Genomic DNA, 20389 nt, shown 5'->3' with positions numbered 1-20389 from the left:
CGACTACTTCATATGCTGGTGATATTTTGATTTCTCAAACATACATAGTAGTATAATGGTCTTGTCTCCTTCATAAAGAACTAGTAAGTTACAACTTGATCAATAACTGGGAAAGAGATGAACCATAGCTAGCACTCAGAGTCCTAAAATATAGATTAATTTAAATTTATTCTCTACATCTTCACCCTGAGCATCTTATTCATTCCTTTTCTTTGTCATATACTTTCAGTTCTAAGTGGCAAGTTCCCTGGGTCTGAGATTGTGTGTTAACATTTTGAATTGCAAAGCTCTTTGGTATTTCTGGACTGCAAATGAAATCATTGATAAAGCTATTTATTGCACAGCCACCCCTTTGCATTTTCGGTCCATCCCTTTGGGAAAATCTTCTACGGAAGGCAGTGCTAAGGACACGGAATTTGAGTAGAAAGAAGGTGGTTCTGGCTGCTGTGTAGATGCTTTACCCAGTGCTTTCAGCGTCTGCATAGATCTCAGCTCTTCTTACCAGACTGCTCATAGGTGCAAGGATTTCCCAGCTCTATCTGCTTGCAGGAATTGCATTAGAAAGGATACAGAAAATGGTAAAGAATCCATGCCTTTTTTACAGGGTGTTTTCCCAAAATCCTTCTGAAACCTGAAGCAGTCTTTCTACCCAATATTGAGAGTGACTAGAGAGACATAATGAAAAAGGAGTGTGGTGCAGTTTGCCATGTTAAAAGGAGTATCTTCAAACTCACAAGTACCTTGTGTAAGATGTGTGTACCAGGGATCTCAGAGGCATTTGGGAAGAGTCCTACACAAGCTGTAAGCTGTTTTTTCAATCTGAACTTATTCCAGGTGTATCCACTTCCTTTCCATGTCCAAATCTGGGGTAGAGATCATCACAAGAATCAGCATCTCCAGGAGTGGCAGGTTCAGCCACACTCCCAAAGAGCCACCACTTCCAGATGCTGAGTCGTCCTGAACATATGGTGATCACAGGCATCTAGAGGAGGGTCAACAACTTTCTGAAAATATAATTCAGGGAGGATCCAAAATATCTTCCAAGTCAGCAAGAATAATGGCAGGTGACTAAGAGCCTGAGAGGTTTTGCAGATACTTTTGTTATTTATATAATTGTGTCACAGATGTGCAAGATGAGTTGGGTCCAACACCACCAGGAGATGACAGGGGAGTTTAGAGAGGAGGAGTGAGTGGACCTGAGCTAGGAAGAGAGAGGAAACATGGGTAGCTGTCCATCTTTTTTTCTGCAAATTCAATGTTGCCCTTGATCTAGGTGGCCAAACTTCTGGTAAGTTTTCAGAAGTTGTAAGTCCAAGATTTCACCTCCAGAATTGCAAGATAGTTAGTTAGTTTGTCAATACAAGCAAAGCAGGCTTTACATCCCTTTAGGGAAAACTAGCAGAGCAGCAAAGAGTTGCAATGGAAGGAGTAGCTCTTTTAATGAGATGAAAACACACTGAGTAAGAAATTACCTGGGTGAGAGAGAAGCACCAGTCCCAGGAACATCCCCAGATTTTGGCTGCTGCATTTCCAGCAAGTAACGATGTGTCTCTGTAGTGGGAGCCAGTGAAGCTGCATTTAAGGGCTCTGATGACATTTGTATGTCCCTAATATATTTATAACTTAGGACAGAGTACCTGTGTGTATGTCTCTCATTTTTTTCCTAGTAGATATGCAGAGATTTAAACAGGTGAAAATGTGTCCACAAAGGACCATAAAGAAGAAAAGGAGTTATAAGGTAATGCAGCAAGAGCGCTGGTGCATGGTTATTGAAAGTAAAAATGGTTAACATGTGGAAAGAGGTATATAAATGACTGCAAGCCACTTTTTCAAATGTCTTTCCCTGTTGCTCTCAGCAATATCACTGAATGTGATCAAATCGTTTTTCCGCTCCTTTGGCACAGTACCTTCCCCAAGTTAACAGCCACCTTAAAAAGAGGGCACAGGGGCCACGGCAGATAATGCACGTTCTGTTGTGTGATTCTCAAATGCTCTTAGGGCTCTTCATGTGGGAGATTAAAGCCACTCACCACTGGTTTGCCTCTGCTCCTGCTGGTGCTGGTGTGGGCTCCCCAGGGGCTGTGCACAGCTCCCAGCCCTGCTCCCGTGGAGGCTGCAGGATGAGGCCCTTGGCTGCAGGTTTGGTAGCACCCAGCCTCTGTCAGATCCCCATGTGTAAGCATTGGTATAGTTTTAATTTATTTTTAAGAACACAAAGATCCATGATTTAAATATTGTGAAATCCTGTATATATTTTGGCTCAGTCAGTCATATGCCTGTTTACTCACAGATTCCCCAAAATCTGCATTTCCTCAGGCATTCATGTCTTTCAGATTCTTTATGCTGCTTTTTCTGCCTCAGTTATTTCTTAACACCATGCTGCCTGCTTTCTCTTTGATCCAGTAGATTGTGGCCTTTCTGGTAAGGCTTGGGTTTATCACACGTGGTCAAGTGACCACTGCTTGATTCCTTCTCTGAACAGCCAACAACTTTTTGTCAAGGTGGGAAACACCTTTCTGCCCCCTGCTTGTGTCCATCCTTCTTTGTGCAAAAATTAACTAATAAATCTAATTGTGAGCAACACCATAACCACAAGATGAAGAAAGACAAAGGAGCCCTGTTGGGTGCCTGGCTACAGAGGAGCAATATCTGTTGTGTTCTTCCAGGAGCATGGCCAGAGCTTTTTCACATTCTGGACAAAAGCTGTTTAACTGAAATATGTGTTTAAATTTAAAAGGGGTTTGTGAAATGCCTCCCTCCTTGGGTCTTTGTGTAGAGCAGGTTTAGGTTGCTGGATCCTGCAAGGGTTAATTTTGGGGTATGTATTATTTGGAAGTACCAGATTCAGCAGGTTGATGAAGGATTGGGTTGTCTTCCAGGGCACAGACACCCACACTCCTGTCTGAGTCTCAGTCTCTTTGCACCTCGATTTCCTCACTGCAAAATGGGAAAGCCTCTTCCCTTCCTTTCCCTTCAAAGGTGCCATCCTAGGGAAAGGGCCATGTGCTTGTGCTGCACCCCATGTAATGGGATTCTGCTTGGGGATGGAACATCTTGGTGTTAATAAATCAAATTAAGAAGGTTGAAGGCTTTTGTTTCCCTGGGTAACACGAGCTGCAGGAACAAGCACACCTGCAGACTTCAGTAAATGTGGTCTTTGCTGTCACTGAGAAATCTGTCATTGAATTCCCCTTTCCCTCTCTTACCAGAAAGAGTTTTATTTTAGTAGAACTTTAGGGTACTTGCATTATCAAAGAGTTTGCAATCCTGATTAGAAAATCTATTTAACCTGATGTCAGTTGGTCTCCTTGATGTGAAAATGCACCCAAATCCTGGGAGAGAGGGTAGGCAAGTGCCCCAGTCAAGATTTCCCCAGGAATAACCAGTTTTAGGAAGAAGCAAAGGAAAGCAAAGGCATGCCAAACAGTCAAAAAATGAAGGGAATGTCTCAGTGGATCATTGAAGGGAAGCTCAAGCTGGTGATGAGATTTTGTTTTAATCATAGTGATAAACCTTTTAATTTTGGTGCGCAGTAACAGCGGCTTTAAAAATGAAATAAAGGGTTTGTGACTAGCAAGAGTCCTTGGTGCTGCTTCCAGAGCATTGCTTGGGCTGTTATTAAAGCCCTGCCAATGGTTTCAAGTGGAACAGCTAATGTTTCAAGTGTTCATAAATAATTGTTTAATGTTCCAAGCACTTTAGGGGCAGGTTTTAAAAACTAGCCTTGCACTGATTATTTCCACTACTGTAAAAACATTCTTTTGACAGTAGCTTTGCCTGCTGCTTATAAAAAGGAGAGAAGAAAACAACTGGTTCTCTTTGTGAACTGATAGAGGGATGCACCAGTGATGAACCTGTAAAATAACCTAAAACTAGTACATATTCTCTCCAAAATTAGCCAAAATATGGAATAACTTTGTGGTGTTGCAAGACCAGGGCCACATCCATGGCTGGTACTTGAGGGGTAATGATGGCCCATCTCTGTTTCTGTGAGTGCAGGAGGGGTGTGGGGGCCCTGCCTGTGGCCACTGGATCCCAGAGAGCTTGTGAATACCTCAATTTACCCACTCTTAATTAATTGATTGCTCAAACCAAGATTTTTTTTAAAAAAAACTTTTTTATTTATTTTCTTTTCAAGCTGGAGCAAAGAGTAAGAAATTTTCATAAGCAATCATCCTATTAAAGTGAAATGGGTTGGAATACACATTGACTCCTAACTATGCTGAAAATTCCCAGTAGTTTAGAAACTCTCAGCTTCATCCCTGTAACTTCCTAGGAGTAGTCTGAATGTTTTCCCTAACATAGATGATGTTTTAGTTATTTTATATATATATATATATTTATATATTTATATTTGTGTATATATATTTATATAGTTTATATATAAAACCGAGTTATTTTGCTGTTTTGTATGTCACTTTATTTTCTGATGGCTGAAATTCTATTTCAAATATGATTTTTCCTTAAAAAAAGGAAACATTTCCTTAAAAGGATCCAAGCAATTATAAATATATGTGCACATACAAATTTTAAGAAATTAGAAGTTTTTGTTTAGTAAGAAGGATTAAGAAATTTTGTGTTTACATATATTTTTTATGCATGTTGGTATTTATAAATATCTGTAGAAGATAGAGTGTAAGCTTATGAAGGATAGTCATACAAGCCTCAAGCTTTCCATGAATGAGTGTTTTCAAGATTGATCCCTAGGTCTTAGCCCTCCTGCAAGGATTTAGCTACCAGTTCTTCCCCTGCAAAACGACATTCCCCTTTGTTTGCTGTTCTAATTTGAAGATGAGAAGCACGACTTTATTTGTGCTGCTCATTAGAGCTGGATCACGCAGTAAGACTGGAAGCTTGTGAAAGCATCAGTCACCACTCTAGTGGTCACTTTTTCAGGATGGGTGGGTTTTGGTTTTTATTTCCCCTCTAGTAAACATACCTTTTAAAAATCTCACCAGTTATCTGGGCAGTGCAGTGTCTCCTCCTCAGGTGGAGAGACCTGGGTAAGAAACAGCGAGTTGCCCTGCCCGGGATGCGCCTGCCGGGAAGGGAGGGAAATACTGGAGAGGAGGGTAGGAAAAAAAAAGGGTTTTGAGGCCAGTTGTTTGACGTGAGGAGCACCTGGAGCCAGTGTCCCTGCTCGGCTGGGATTATTCCTGCTTGGCTGCCCTCTGCCGGCATCGCCGAACGGTGCAAAGCCGGGAAGCGGCTCCGCGCCCCGCGCAGCGCCCGCGCAGCGCCCGGCAAACAGCCCGGGCCTCTGTGGGTCACGGAGAGCAATTACCCAGAATGGCTGACCAGAAAACAACCGGTTGTTATTGAGTGAGAGGATTGCGCTAATTAATCCAAAAGATATCCCCACTGCTAAATGAGGTGAGGAAAGAGCACGAGGATAGATTTAACTCCGGAGCCGAATACAGCTGAGGCAAGGGGGCAGTTTATGACTCAACACAGTAGAATTTCTGCTTGTAAATGGGATTGCTAACATTTTTTTTTTCTCCCCAGCCGCAATTTTCCTTACTTGCAAATGAATCTGAAATATCTAGAAATAATAGTGTCTGTCGGGTAAAATGAATGCAGGTTTTTCTTCTTTAAGGTTTTATTTTTAACTGTCTCTAGTAAAAGTGCTTTAGTCATATTTATCTCACTCATGAAAGAGCCTCTTTCTGTAACTCGTTTTGGATTTAACCCCTTTAGGGTTACCTACAGTGTCAGCATACTGTCTGCTGTAGATCACTGTCTGTCCCTATTTCTTCCTGGTTGTTCTGTTGACATTTGGGAGGCCATGCTGTGTTAAGAAACAGCAGAACATCACCACTGTCCTCTTTGTGGTCAAGCAGCATTATCAATGCAGAGGGAAAATAAAGCAAGGGAGAGAGAACTGCTTTCTCCTCCTTTCTCCAGCATTTCCTTTCCCCTCCTCACCGTTTCCATTTCCTCTTACATTTCCCACTTTAAAAGATGGACGATCAGTCCCTGTGACCCTTAAATATCTTATTCACTGCTACATTTACACGGAGAAGATTATTAAATCTGCAGATAGAATTAGAAGCCAAACTAAATTCTTTTGTATTGATATAATCATGGGGGTTATTTAAAATGTGATGGATGTAACCTGAGACCAGAGAACGTCCAGGATGTCTAAAAGGCAGACACTGTATGAGTATTTATGAAAAAATCTGTGTGCTCTTAAGATGTCACGCATAATCCGCACTGTGTGTCTCTTCAGTGTCACAAGCACATTTACATAGATTGTCATGAATTTCAAATTGCACCTCAAATCAATGCAAGAGTAAAATTACCTTGGAGCACAATGCAGCCTTCCTTTAAGAGTTAATCATCCAGGTCCTGCTCTGTTCTGAGGCAGTGCTGGCCCTGCAGTGACACTCACAGCTCACTGCCAATATCAGGTGCCCTGACAGGTTCGTGGCACCTCCATGGGACCGAAAGCCACCAGAGACTGGTGCCACCTCACACACTCCACAGAACACCAAGTGTGAGAATCGTGCATTACAAATGCAGCCACCACCTTAACTGGCGCTGGCAGTGCCTCCAAAGGGTGCCATGTGCATGCTTAGGGCTCTGCTTTGACAAACCATTTGTAAATATCCCATGGGGACTTTGCTCCAACAGGTATGAGAGCTCTGATCAAGCATTTTCCCAATGCTGTAATGCTGTTGCCGTCATCTAATTGCATGTGCCTCAATTGTGGGGAATGATGCCTTAAGTAGGCTGTTCTCTGCTTCAGCCTGACCATAAAAGGCTAAATACAGCCTTGCTCCAGCTCCATTGGTTGCCCACACCCAAATGGGATTAAGGCTTGGGCAGCAGGACCTTCTGGTTGTGGGGAGACAATAGGAACTGGAGATTTTACAAGGACCAACCCAGCTCAGGGTGATGCCACTTGGTGAGAACAGCTGGGTCATCTGATCCCAGGCTTCTTGCCATGTCCCCAGGCATGTTGCATCTTTCCAGAGAGGATAAATGCTTCCACTATGCCCAGAAACAGTATTTATCTGGTGTAATGAGTTTATTTCTGGAGCGAGACCATATGGCTGAAGCAGTTTCTCGTGGCAGATCACCAGTTGCCAGTGCTGTTAATCGTGGTGCATCCCATAATTTTGCCACGACTCCCTCCACTACAGGCCACCCTTCTACTGTGCAAACCCCTGTATCCAGAAGTAGGCTTCCAGCAAGCCTGGCCATTCAATCCCCAGGCTGGAATTACCCCATGAGGCTGGGTCAGGATGCTCCTCCTGTGCTCCTGCTGCTTGGGAAGGGAAGGGAAAATGGGAAGGAAAGGGAAGGAGGAGTGTTTGGGCCGATGGCAGTGCAGCAATGAGACATGTAAATGCCAGCAATGCTTTTTAGCATTTCTCAAGCAAGAGAATGGGCCAGCAGATACGTCGTGGAGCCTCGCCAAGCATGTAGGGGGACATGTTGTTAACTTGCTGGTGGCTGCTGTAGCCAAGAAACTGAGTAGCCATGTAGGGACTGTGGCGGGCGGGAGAGAGAGAGAGAGAGAGAGAAGAGCACATGTAGAAATAAGGCTTCTCACTCAACAAATTCTGCTGTTTGCATGCAGAAAAAGAGGTATTTTTGCAAGCAGGGACTTAGGAACAAGATGAAATCTTCCCACTTTTATCAGCAAGGCAGTTAGTGACAAGCACATGGTGAAAGGCTCAAATTTTGGTGCAAATTACCATGAAAATAACTGAACACAGAGAAAATTTGGAATTGCAAATATCGGGAAGCCATGGCTTTGTGGACTAACAAGATGAAAAGACATTCATTCTAAGGGCTTTGAGGTATAATTCAGTCTTCTGGGCACTATCCTCCTTTCATGGGTTTGCAGCAGGTTGAGACATCCCCTCTAAGAGAGTCAAAAGGTATTTTATGTACATAGAAAATACAAATATCCCAGGCACTTAGGACATTTAACCAAGTATGGAAACACTGCCCAGGACTGGGGTGAGCTCTCCTGTGAATATTCTCCTGGAGATCAGCCCTCTGTGCACTTAACTGGTTACCTGAAACGATGGAGATTTTCTTTTTCTTTTCCAATCTCATTTTAAAAGATGCAGAGAGCTGGAAGTGAGTGCTTTGTTCCATCCTAAGGTAGCCGCAGTTTGGTGGTAGGTGAAGTAATGACTATATATAGTCACTAAAGTGCCTTTGGATAGTTCTGGAGAACAACTGCTGTATAAATTTAAGGTATTATTATTATTAAGGTATTATTATCCCAAGTTTGCTGCAAGTTAGAACAAGACTGCAAGAATTACCTTGGAGCAGCTAATACTGGCACAGTTGCAGAGTTTAAAGTTCTCTTTCTGTCAATATTGTGTTAATTTTATCTGGTGCTTTTGATTAAACAAACTAACCTGGAACAATTTCGGTAACTGATTTTCTAAATAGAAAAGGCACTAATAAGTGAACATCAAGTTGCACCCCCCTGGCATCCAGAGAAAGGAAAATCCTTTATGAACAAATCAGATGTGGTCACACTGAGTCCTAAACACTACTCAGCTACCATCATGCTGATTTAATCAATCCACACGAGGTAAAAGAGGTAGAAAGTGGAATAATACCTCTGATGATGAGATATTTTAATGAAATGCATTGGGATAATTTAGTGGGGAATGAAAGTACTATGGATAAAAGTGAGTCAGAAAGCGTGAAAAAACACTGAACAGATCAGAACATGTATAATATCAAACAGAGGTTGAACATCCCAAATCTGTGCTTCACAGGTCAGGGGATGAATTGGAGGTGATTTGGCTGTGAGCCAGTGGGGTCAAAGAGGAGCTGGTGCAGGAATTAAATGGTGGCTGTAGTCTGGCAATCAACAGGAATAGGTCTTTTGGGATTCTGCAGTTTCTATATCTTGCTGGTTCATTAGAAATCATGCAGGGAGAGCTCCTGGAGTGGGGAGATGTGAGGAGCTGGTGTCCTGTAAGTGTGGGCCCACAGACTTGTACTGCTGGCTGTGAAACAGGGTCCTCAGTGCCTTCATAGGAGCCACTGTGGACTGAGCTAAAAGAAGGGGCTTTGCATAGTGGGGGCAGAGCAGATTGCCTGGGCTCTGTGGTGCTGCAGTGCCCTCCTGCATGCTCATCCTCCTTCATGCATGATCTGATCAGTGTGAGGGCTGCAGAGGGATGTCAGGGATGCTCAGGGGCTGGGTGCACATGCTGTACTGTTTGGACTATGACCTGAAGGTAGAGAAGCTCACTGCAATTTGTTCCTCAACGTTTTTGTCCATAAGGCCGGTTTGAGACTGCTGTTTGGGACATAAAGGTCCAGCCAAGATGCTTGGTCAGGTAATAAGATTTCAAGTAAAATTTGGCTAAAATCCCCATGTGATTCTGAGCACTTTGGGTTCTGGAAGGCAAAAGAGATGATCCTTAGCCTGATATGTAATATTGGGTGTGTGAGCAAAACCTTGTAATTGTCCCATCCTTCCTGTACCATCAGATGTGCTGTTGACAGCTGTAAACAGGAACTTGTGAAAAGACAAAACCAAACCAACAAAAGACAAAATGACATATTAGAGAAAGATCAAAACATGTGCATCTCTGTCTATTATTTTTGTAGGCCTAACAAATTACAAAGCAGGAACACCAAGGGGCAGGTCTTGAACGGATGTTGCTTCCCATACCTTGATTATCCATCTGGAGATTGGGCCCATAGCTTTTCTGAAGCAGCTTTTTTTTTTTTTTTTTCCTCAGAATGCATAGAAGGAGCAGATCTTTTGAGTAGGAAGGTGCCATTTTTACACAGTCACTGTTCAGACCATAGCCACACTTGAAGCCAAAAATAGAAAATATATTTTAGAACTTGTTAAATTAAAGGGAAAAAAAAAAAAAGAAAGAGGAAAGAAAAGCCTCCAGCAGAACTTTGCATTCTCTGACTTTTCAGACTTTCAGGTCTGCTCTCCTGATTACACATTTTTCTAGCTGATGACATGCCATCAGCTAAAGATGGATTTTAAACACAAGTCATGTCAAAAGTTTCATTTAACCTCTTCAATATAACAAGCTGCTGATGGTTTACATTTCTGACAGTAGAGGTAAATTAATCTCTGATGGATGTTTGGAAGGGGGAGAGAAGATCTGTAAAGAGTAAGGAAGAAGTAAGATGGTAACTGGTAAAGGCAGTGGACATCTTCTGGAATGTAGTGAGTGGTGGGTGGGATGTGGGTGTGGTGATATTTCTAGATCTGCATCTCTAAGTATAGATGCATCACACTTGCTATGTGTATGTATGTGTGGTTTTTAAATAAAAGTAGTTTTTCCATTATACTGTGCAAGTCTGACATTTGATGAGGTAGAATATTTCCAGATGGGTTGGATTTTGGAGAATAGGGAGTAGGTTATGATTTGTCTAATGAAATGTTAATTTTTTGGCAGTCAGAGGGGTTTAGGGTAAATCAGTTAAACCCAAAGATGATTAAAAAGGGATTTGTGAAAGTTTGGAGTAGTAATTAGAATTAATTGAGGCCATCATTATTTTATATGGTAAAGGTAGTATGCACGTGTGGTTGGACAACAAAAAGAATGCCAGGCTCGTCTTCCTGATTTCTGGGGGTTGTAAAAGTTTGGGAGGGAGTTCTTGTTAGTAAGTAATCCCAAGAGACATAACAGGGGAAAACCTTGACACAAGGAAATTCAGCCAGGAGACAGCTGATTTCTCAGCTGGGAGGTACTTCAGGAAGAGATGGCATCTTGCCGTCTCCACCAGGACTTGGTAATAATTCTCACTATTCATGAACAGATGTCTTTGGTTGGATTCCCTAGGTGCATTTGAATTCATTAAAGGATCTAGGGAATCAAGATATTAATTCTAAATTATTACATATTATAGATTTTATTTTCTGGAAGAATGGGAACCTGGCAAAGGAAAAAGGAGGTTGTAGCAGAAGTGGTAAATGATGTCATGGTAGCATAATCACAGAATACTATTATGCCACTCTTGGCTATATTGTGTCTTTTTTTGTTATTTTAACAGTGGCTATCTAAAATAGAGTGACTTTTAAATTTTGTGTGCTATGAGACCACAGTGGAGATGTTCACAAGTGGTATTTGTCCCGTTATTCAACTGGAATAAAGTATTAGAATCCTGTTGAAATCAGTGAGGATGCCAATTTACAGCAGATGAGGATGTGACCAATGAACCTAAAGCATGCTGTAATTCCAAGCTCAGCTATTTAATATCTAACAAGTAAGGACTGAATTAAGGGGTCATTAGGTCTGTGTCATGTAGTTATTCTCACTGATCAGTACTTTTTTTACTGGGACACTGGAGGATTGATAAAAACTCCCTGCTGATGGAAATTGTATGTGTTAAGAGCAGCCTGCAAAATTTCCTTTCGCCCCAGCTAGCTAGTTCAGAAAACTTTAGAGATGATATTTGAAGCTGAACATCCAAAAGCTTTTTGAATCTTCAAGACTAAAACTATATTCCATTACTTAGTTGCATTAACAGATGTGATTTTTGTCAAGGGGAACTTGGCAGATGAACAAATTTTATCAGTTAATATTTGTAAACTGCTTTGAGATCCACTGATGAAACCTGGACTGAGAATAAGAAATGCCTGAAGTCTGTTCGCTGAATTTTCCATCTTTGAATCTATATTTATAGGATTTCTTAACATCACTTTAATTATCGCCTTCCAATTTTATTCCTCTTTATTTCTTCCCCATTGCCTGTGTACAGATTGTTCTTTAGTAATTTTTCTGCTCACCCAAGGGTTTTTTAACACAAAGAAGGGCCAGGTCGCTTCAATTGGTCTTATAGGTGTGCTCAGTTGGAGTTTGCTCCCTCCTCTACCTCTTTCTAAATACAATTTAACCCATTATAGCAAACATCCAGAACATGTATCCTAAAAAAAAATATTGATATGAAAATACCTCAGTGTCCTATTTCAAAGTCCACCTCAAAGGAATGGGTTTTTTTCCCCAGTTAGATTATAATTTCTCTGGTTTGATTTTAGTTTTTTGTTCTTCTATCTCCATTTTTCACAACGGATTTATATGAAGGGTATCCTGGGCAAGTGGCACTGACAGTGAGGGAGTCTGAGAATGCTGCAGATGATGAGCTGTCCTGGCCTGCCCATCTGCCCCAGTGATGGCTGCTCAAGCTGCAGCACATCTTGCAAAAACCCTTTGATCATCCTCCTTTGCTGAATTTATCAGCATGGTCGTGGCTACTTCCATCAGGAAAACATTCAAGCGTGCATTTCTTCTACTTGCACTTGGAAAATTTCTAACTGGACACTTTTTCTAATCAAGTATTACTAATATTAGTAACATTTGATACTAAATATCTTAAATAAAAGTAGTTCTTGCAGCACAAGATTTTTATTTTTAGTTTGATTGGGGAGTTTTTTTGGGTGGTTTTGTGTTTGATTTTTTTTTTGTTTGTTTGGGGGGTTTTTTTTTGGTTTTTTTTTTGTTTGTTTTTGTTTTTTTGTTTTTTTTTGTTGTTGTTGTTGTTGTTTTTTGCTTTTTTTTGTATTTTGGGGGGTTTTTTGTGTGTGTGTTTTCTTTGCACAGACTCCAGAAATGTGGAATTTTTGAACATATATGTTGCCTAGACAGGCATCTCTTCTAAAGTTGCTGTTTATGTTTTATTTCTCCCCCAGCACTAGTGCAACATATGTTTCGAGCCAGTCCTGATAATGCTTTTCAGTGGTATTAATCTGTGATATTTGAAGTGAGTTTCCTGGTGTAATTGTAATTCAGAAGTTGTCTGTAGCCCTGTGATATGTGCATAATTGTCCCTGTCCACTGCAACCACCAGCACCTCTTGTCAGCAGGATTGATGGTAACGTTTTGGTTCCTTTTTTGATAATTAATTGCCGTTCCTTCCAACAACAGGGGACTCAAGCAGAGCTTTTGTTGTTCCAAATTTGAAATCTTAAGTCTGTGGAGATGTTTCCAGGAGGTATTTTCTCCAGTTCAACATACACTGTAACCACAGGTGTTGTATCATCAAAGAAAGAACCCATATGCTAATATAGAAATAACAGGCCTGTTTATTGTTGCAGTGCATCACCATCAAAGCAAACAACAACAACCACCTGTCTTTAGCTGTATAATTAAACTGATGGGTCTTTATTCTGTGCTAAATGATATGGTAATATATGGAGAATAAGAAGAATCATCCTTTTAAACTTTTGAGATGTTTGCAGCATTGTTGAAAACTGGTTTTTAAAGCAGTTAGTTTTTTATTTTAACCAATCTGTTCCTAGTAAAATGTTTTTCCTGGTGTAGTTGTGCTTTGCTTAGCACTTTTTTCCATGCTGGAAATTCATCTTTCCATAGCTTTGGTTGGCCACCTGTTCTGGTATCTTTTTCTATGAGGTCTTCAGTGATTCATCTTGTTTCATTTTTATCACCTTTTACTTTATCACTCTCAAGGGCCCATTTTTTGTTTCTCTCTGCAGTCAAAGCCAAGCTGAACCCCAAAGATGGTCAATATCCTGACTGGACACTTGTTACATGCTTTTCTCCCTCTCTGTCACACCACAGAGCTGCAGCAGTGGTGCTTCCATTCTGCAGACAACAAAAATCTTGTTGATTCTTTTGAAACTAACACAACACTGATGTTGTCCCCTGCCGAGTGCTAGCAAACACCTCGGGATCTGAACGCTGACTTCTCAGTGCAGGAATCATTCAGGAATGTGTACAAAAGTTTCCTTTGCATACAAGTTGGACCATCTGCACATTATACCAGCTCTGGAGTGGCTTGGTCAGACCCTCACGGCCAAATCTTCTGCTAGTTGACCACGTTTCCTACCAAAACCAAGCTCTAACAGAACATGCCTACTCCTACAGTTACTTTAATTGGAGAACAAATTATAATGTTGTTTTCACAGATCACTCTTCCTCCAGAAACTCTTTTGACACAGAAACTTGCATAACTAGTGCTCTTAGATGAGTAATCTGAATCGTGTTTTCTTTTAAAAGGCCAATCCTAAGTCCCTTTTGCTATCCACCAGACCTGTTAGTGCAAGCAGAAGGCTGTGCTGGCCTGCAGGGATGTGTCATATTGAACCTGTCATATAGGACATGGCTCACAAAGAATTTGGAGCATTAGGAATTTAAGGTTTTTGACAAACTGAGAACTTTCGTTATGAATTATGTATTTCTGTTCAAGAATTAGTGTGCCCTGCTTTTTTAATGATGCCTTTTTGCTATGCCCTTATTTAAATATTTCAGTCTGATTAAAGAGGAAAGGTATGGCAGGTCGGCTGGGGGGCTGTGCACCTTTCCCTGTTCTTGCAGGGATAGGGAAGGGGGAGATCCAGCTTTCTGAAATTCCCTCTTTCAGAATTCAGCCTTATTCTTCTTGGCATGTTATCACTTAAGCACCTTCCTATTGTTTGGGACTCCTAAGAAAAATGTGCCTGTCTAAAGAGTGTGCCCCTTGGGCAGAAATACTGCCATGAGGCAGAGGGCTGGGATCTTCACCTTGGCAGTTGTGGGTTTATTATTCTGAGGGCAGTGGTTGGGTTTTGAGCAGATGTTCTTTACTTCAAGGTGGTAGAAAGGCTTTCTTCAACAGGCTTCTGTGAATGAGTTAATGCCAGGCAGGAGTGCTGCTTTTGGGGTTGTTTTGGGACCAAGGGTAAAGATTTGTTTGTGAAGTTGGCAGTGTGAATTTTGTGTCTGTTTATATCATATTAGTTCAGTTGTTATAATTGAACAATAGAAGTGATTTTGTGTAAAGAAACCAATGTATGCTCAGTGCTTTCTGCACCGGCAGGAGTGGTGGTCTGCAGAAGCCACACCAGTCACTGCTCTTGTTTAATGAGGATTGCAGTAAACCTGAGTCTTTTCATGTGGATGTCCAAGCCACAAATTAGCCTCACCAGCCTGTTTAGGATTCTTTGATCTTTTACACATAAAGTGTAAACTGTTTTACACTTTTATCTCAAATACCATCCTGCAAAATGCTTCATTTTGCAGCACAGGTCCCCTCCAGACGACGTTCTGCACCTGTTTGCACTGGCAAATCTTCCTCTACTTTTTTCTAGGACTCTGTTCTGTAGATTTATTTCTAATCATCCATAAATAGACTCATCTGTGTCAGGTCTGTATGTCTGAGTAAGGGAAGCCGCATGACAGCACGCCTCACTTGTTGGAGCAACAGCAGATCTGGGGAGAAAACTTGGTTTCATGAGAGTGGATGGAAAATTCTCATTGAATTAAACACCTCCAAAATCTCTGACAGCTTCTTCTCCAGGCTCTGCTTCCTTGTGTGGGACAGGGTGAGCTGCACAGGCTTGGCTTATCCTTCAAAAATATGGCTAGTAATACTCAGCTCTGCAACAGCTCTGGAACTGGGGAGAATAAGAAGCTGAAAAAGTAATTTAATTTTTTTTTTTCTTTAAACAAATGCAGCACAGTTTGGTTTGCCTTTTCTGGACAGCGAGTTTGCCCACTTTGTCAAATATGCATGTTATAGAAAGTTTAGGAATATGGCATTATGACCAGATAATCATGGTCATTTTGGATTTAGGCATGTGTTAAAGGGTTTACAGGATGTGTATTTACATTTCATTACAGAGCTGGGCTAAAAGATACTTTTTCAACTATCAACTGTAGTTGATAAACTGTAATTTATCAACGACAATTTGGCAGTTTCAGCTTGTTTTTCTATTTTATGGCTTCAGTGAATGAAGTATGTAACTGGCATTTATTGAAGATAATTGAGGGGAAACATGAAAAAACTTAAAATTTTTCCAGTTCTATTAGTCAATGAAATTATTTCTCTTCCTGATGCTTTTATTTTTAGAAAAAATAATAATGAAAATATTTCCATTATGAAGTGGTAATTTCAAAATTACCACTTTATAGCTTCGAGAAAATCCCGATGATTTCATCAGAGCATGACCAATGATACAAAAACCTAAACCAGTGAAGATTAAAATCAGGGCTGTGATAAAATTAGAAAAGCATTAAAAGTAAAAATATATGTGTTGTTTGAGATTTTTTTTCCCCAGGAGGGCTACAATTTTGACAGTTTTTAGTAGTTTTAAAATGTTATTTAAAATAATTTTGCAGTTTGGGCTATGATAGATAGGCTTCATGTGCTGCCTGTTTCCCCAGGCTGCAGGACATGTACCAGTCCAATCTTCCCCCTCTCTCCACCTTAAGGCAAAACCACCTGTACTTGTCATATCTGATGGACACTTGTCTAATCTATTTTTTAAGACCTCCAGGGTCAGTCTCTCCATCCTCCCCAAGCAATCTATTCTAGTGCTTCCTTAGCCTCATTGTTCAGTAATTTTCCCTAATGTTTAACCTTAATCTTTCTTCCTTCAATTTAATCCTATTACTGCCTCTCTTCTCTGCCATGGGCATGGAAAATAGATTCCTCCCTGCTTCTTTGCAGCAGCTTTTATGTGTTTGACTCTGCCCTCCAATGCCCTGTCTGACTTGTTTTCTTAAAGCTAAGCCACCCCAGTCTTCATTTCCTCAGAGGTCCCCGTGGTCTGTACCCCTGCAATGACTCTCCAGATTGTACATGGGTGGTTTTCTTCTTTCTCCAAACATATTTCTCAAGTTTTAGTGCCTTGATGCTACAAGGTCTTGCAGAGTGGGAGAGCATTAAAGTGAGTGGGATGAGTGGTTAAAACCCCCACCTTTGTGCAAGTCTGTGGACGGGTGTCCCCATCACTGGGGATGTCACAGACCATTCGCTCAGTTCAGTTGCTCCTTGCCTAGAGCAGGAAGGGGGGGTGTGTTTTGCATTTTTCTCCTTTGCAAAATAGGTTTTAGGTCCTGGGGTTCCTGGAGCAGCTCTAAAAGGGCAGCCAGAGACATCCTGCACCTTCCTGCTCCCATTGCTCCCCGCCCTCCATGCACCTACCTGCCTCATGCCATGCTGAGGTGTTATTTTCTGCCCTCTCCTACAGCCTGGGCATATGGACCTGGAGCACAAACTTACGGGTATATGCAAATGTTTTAATGATGCTATTTGCATATCTGGAAGTGATTTACAAAACGCTGCACATGGAGTTGCTTAAAACTTGGCACCAATAGTTCATGGAGGATCATGGCACAACACAACAGAAACTGAATTTCAGCTGGTTTTTGCCAGCTCTCGCGCTGCACTTTTGGCGAAGGCTGAAGCGAGTCTGTCAATGCAGGAAACGCCTCAGTCCTCCTAGGAGCTTCAGTCCTGCCCCAGGGCAAAACATCCCATCATGGACTGCCTTCCTCTGCTTTCCTGTCACTTCGGGAGGAGCAGCCAACTGCAGTTGGTCCTGGCGGTGGGAAATGCTCTCTTGAAAGCCCTCGGGGTGCAGGCAGGGGGGTCCCGGGGGTCGAGCAGCCCAGGGAAGAATATTCTGTCACAGAACTACTGAATGGTTTGGGGTGGAAGGGACAGTAAAGATCATCTTTTCCACCCTCTGCCATGGGCAGGGATCAGTTTCCACTATCCCATGTTGCTCCAAGCCCTGTCCAACCTGGCCTTGGACACTTCCAGCCAAAGCTTCTCTGGGCAACTTGTGCCAAGGAAGAATTTCTTTCTCACATTCCTCTTCTTTCTCTCATCCTCTAAATTCCTCTTTCAGTTTAAACCCATTTTCCCTTGCCTTTTATGCAAGATCTACACTGCTTTTACAGATTTTGTTTATTTACTTGTTTTTCCCTCCTATGATATGCATTTATAAGACTTGGAGATGCACTAAATTTAAATACTTGAGTTTGAATTATTTTCAGAAACAAGTAGCATTTTACATTGATCTGTAAAATTTGGTTCCAGCTGGACCCCTTTTTTGGAGCCCCTGCATTATGAACCAAATGCACTTTTCCCATTCCTATTTGTAAGAGCTGATAGTATCAAATACACAGTCATTGCCTATGGAAATGTGTGTGGTAGGGGAATGGCACAGATGAGCAGAGGCACCTAAACCCTGCAGCATCATTTTCCTATAGAAAACCAGTTTGCACTTTTTTGTGTTCACCTTTACATTTGCCACTTGTATTTGCTTTACTTTCCTTTATTCTGGATTTTGTTTTAGCAGTAATAAGAGTGAGGGCACTGGAACTTTTGGAGAGTGCCTAGAAAGTATGTGCTCTAGTCAAAAGAAAATCTGCTCTCAAGTCCCTGTATGCAAGGCCATCATAGGTGAAGCTCAAAATAATTTAGCAGACCTGGGTTCAAGCACACAAAAATGTTGGAGGTTTTTTTGCAGATGAGAAGCTCCTTGCAGAAAGGTTATCCATGAGTCCAGGTGAAGACTAGACACATTCTTGGAGTAGGAATCCAGAGATTTCTGTTAAAAGAAGGAAATTGCACATGACTAAAACCAGAGTTAAGTGGTATTTAAGGGAAGAAGTTTTATTTAAGCTTGACCTGTCATTGTTTGCTGCCCAGGCATCTACTTGTGTCTGGAGGTGGAGGCGGCCCAGGATGAGAAGGACTTTGGCCCAGTAAAGCCATTTTTATGATTGTTTGACTTCTTTGCAAGCAGGTAGAAAATTTTGTGCCATCTTAGAGGAAGAGGAAGGAGAAATCCAACCTCATTCTGAATAGCATATTTAGGTTCTGTGAGGGTAAACAAACCCTGTCTGCCCATGATGAAGTTATCCCTTTCCCAAATGCCCTTCATTGTGTGAGTGAAGGGCGTAGCTGAGGGCCCCTGCATATTAAATCACACGTTTCTCACCTACTTATGTCAAGAAACAAGTGGTTACAGCAGATGAGGGGAGTGCAAGGAAACAGCAAGGCAGGATATCTTGCAGTGCACCAGCCTCTGAGCCACTGCCAAGCATTTTGTCAGCTTGGTAAGGGAAAAAAAAACCTAGAGGAATTTTAAAGAGAGAGAGCCCAGTTCAGGGCTGATTCCTCCAGCTGCTCAAGGCTGTTCTTCACAGAAATATTTACCTACTTCATCCTGCTCAAGGGGTGCAAAGTACTTCACTCTGTGTCTATGGGATGGAGTGCTATGGTGGGACACTAAAGGCCAAATATTTTCTCCACAAGGAAATAAAAATGTCCTGTTGCAAAAGACAAAATCATTCTCTAGATTGTCCCTGCTGCAGACAATGCACAGCTCCCATACCACTCACGGCATGTTTTGTTGCCCATTCTGCTAACATTGCATGTACTTTATATTTTCTCTGCAATTGTATAAATAGCATATAGGAAGAGGGAGACTATTTAGGGAAAATACTAATTAAAATGAACAATAGAAAATAGGAGACCTTATGTTTCTAAAATTAGAGGCTGGTTATTCAGTAATAAATAGCCCTGTCATTATTAGTTTGTAGTCCCTCCTTTCTCTTGCCTGACACACACAATATCGCTGTTATCCATGGTTTGCCTGTCTAAACATGGTTTCTTTCCAAGGCTCTACATTGTTTGCTAGCCCTTGTTAAAAAACCTCCCCAGTTCTGGGCTTATCTGGCAAAAGAAAATAGGGAGAAATATTCTTTCTAAACAAAATGAATTTGATGAAGGAATAAAAAGAACGCTAACAAAGGTACTTTCATGCGCTTCCTGCCGCATCTCGCTATTGGGCTCTGGTAATTTCAGAATCCTGGGAGCACGGGCCATGGTTTTATTTCCTAATAATTAGCAAGCATGTTGATGGGTTTGATGGCTTTGTTAAGAATGTGCTTGCTTAGCTTAAAGGGAAAGTGTGATTTGAATCTCAGAGCACAGTGAGTAATTGCTCTGTGCAGGCATGGCTGTGGCTGGGGCTGTGCTGGTGAGGAAGGCAGCGAGGTTTGTGCCTGTGCAGGAATGACCTCAATGTATTTTTCTAGCAAGGCTCCATGCCAAACCTGTGAGCAGCTTCAGAACTTTTACATCCCAAGCAAAAAGATGGAGACAGGTGAAATTTATGGTGTTTTAGTGTACATGATGGATGGCATTTTTTGGCTGATAGATGCTGGGCCCCTGACAACAAGGACTGAGAGCAGAAATGTCCATTTGAGAGTGAAGTTAGGGCAGCTCTGGATTACCTGAGCTTCTCACTTCATGAAAAATCAACTCCTCCAGGAGGACCCACCACCACAAGGTTCACAAACTTGTCCTCCTGTTGGGCTTTTGAATACTCAGGAATGAGTCTTACCCACACCAGGCCAGTCTTTTCTTATTTCTTAATGCTGAAATTGTGTTGCTCATCACTTGATTGTGTTTTGAATCTGTTTGAAAGATGCTGGACTGAATGAAATCACCTTGTGCTGTCATTGCCTCATTTCTATTGTTGTCTGGAAAAAAACCCAACCTTTTTGAAAGGTGAAAAATGAATGTAGAAGGTGTAGGAATCTCTGTTGGCTCAAGGGACAGTAATAGAGGAAACAGAGAAAGGAAGAGAATAAAGTTCCCAGGGAAAAAGATAAATACAAAGAAGGAACAGGAAAGG

Source organism: Agelaius tricolor, unplaced genomic scaffold (assembly GCF_023055355.1).
Source record: "Agelaius tricolor isolate 1412-34295 unplaced genomic scaffold, bAgeTri1.0.p SCAF_14, whole genome shotgun sequence".
NCBI lineage: Eukaryota > Metazoa > Chordata > Aves > Passeriformes > Icteridae > Agelaius > Agelaius tricolor.
The sequence above is the reverse complement of the archived record's forward strand: the minus strand, read 5'-3'. Positions refer to the sequence as shown.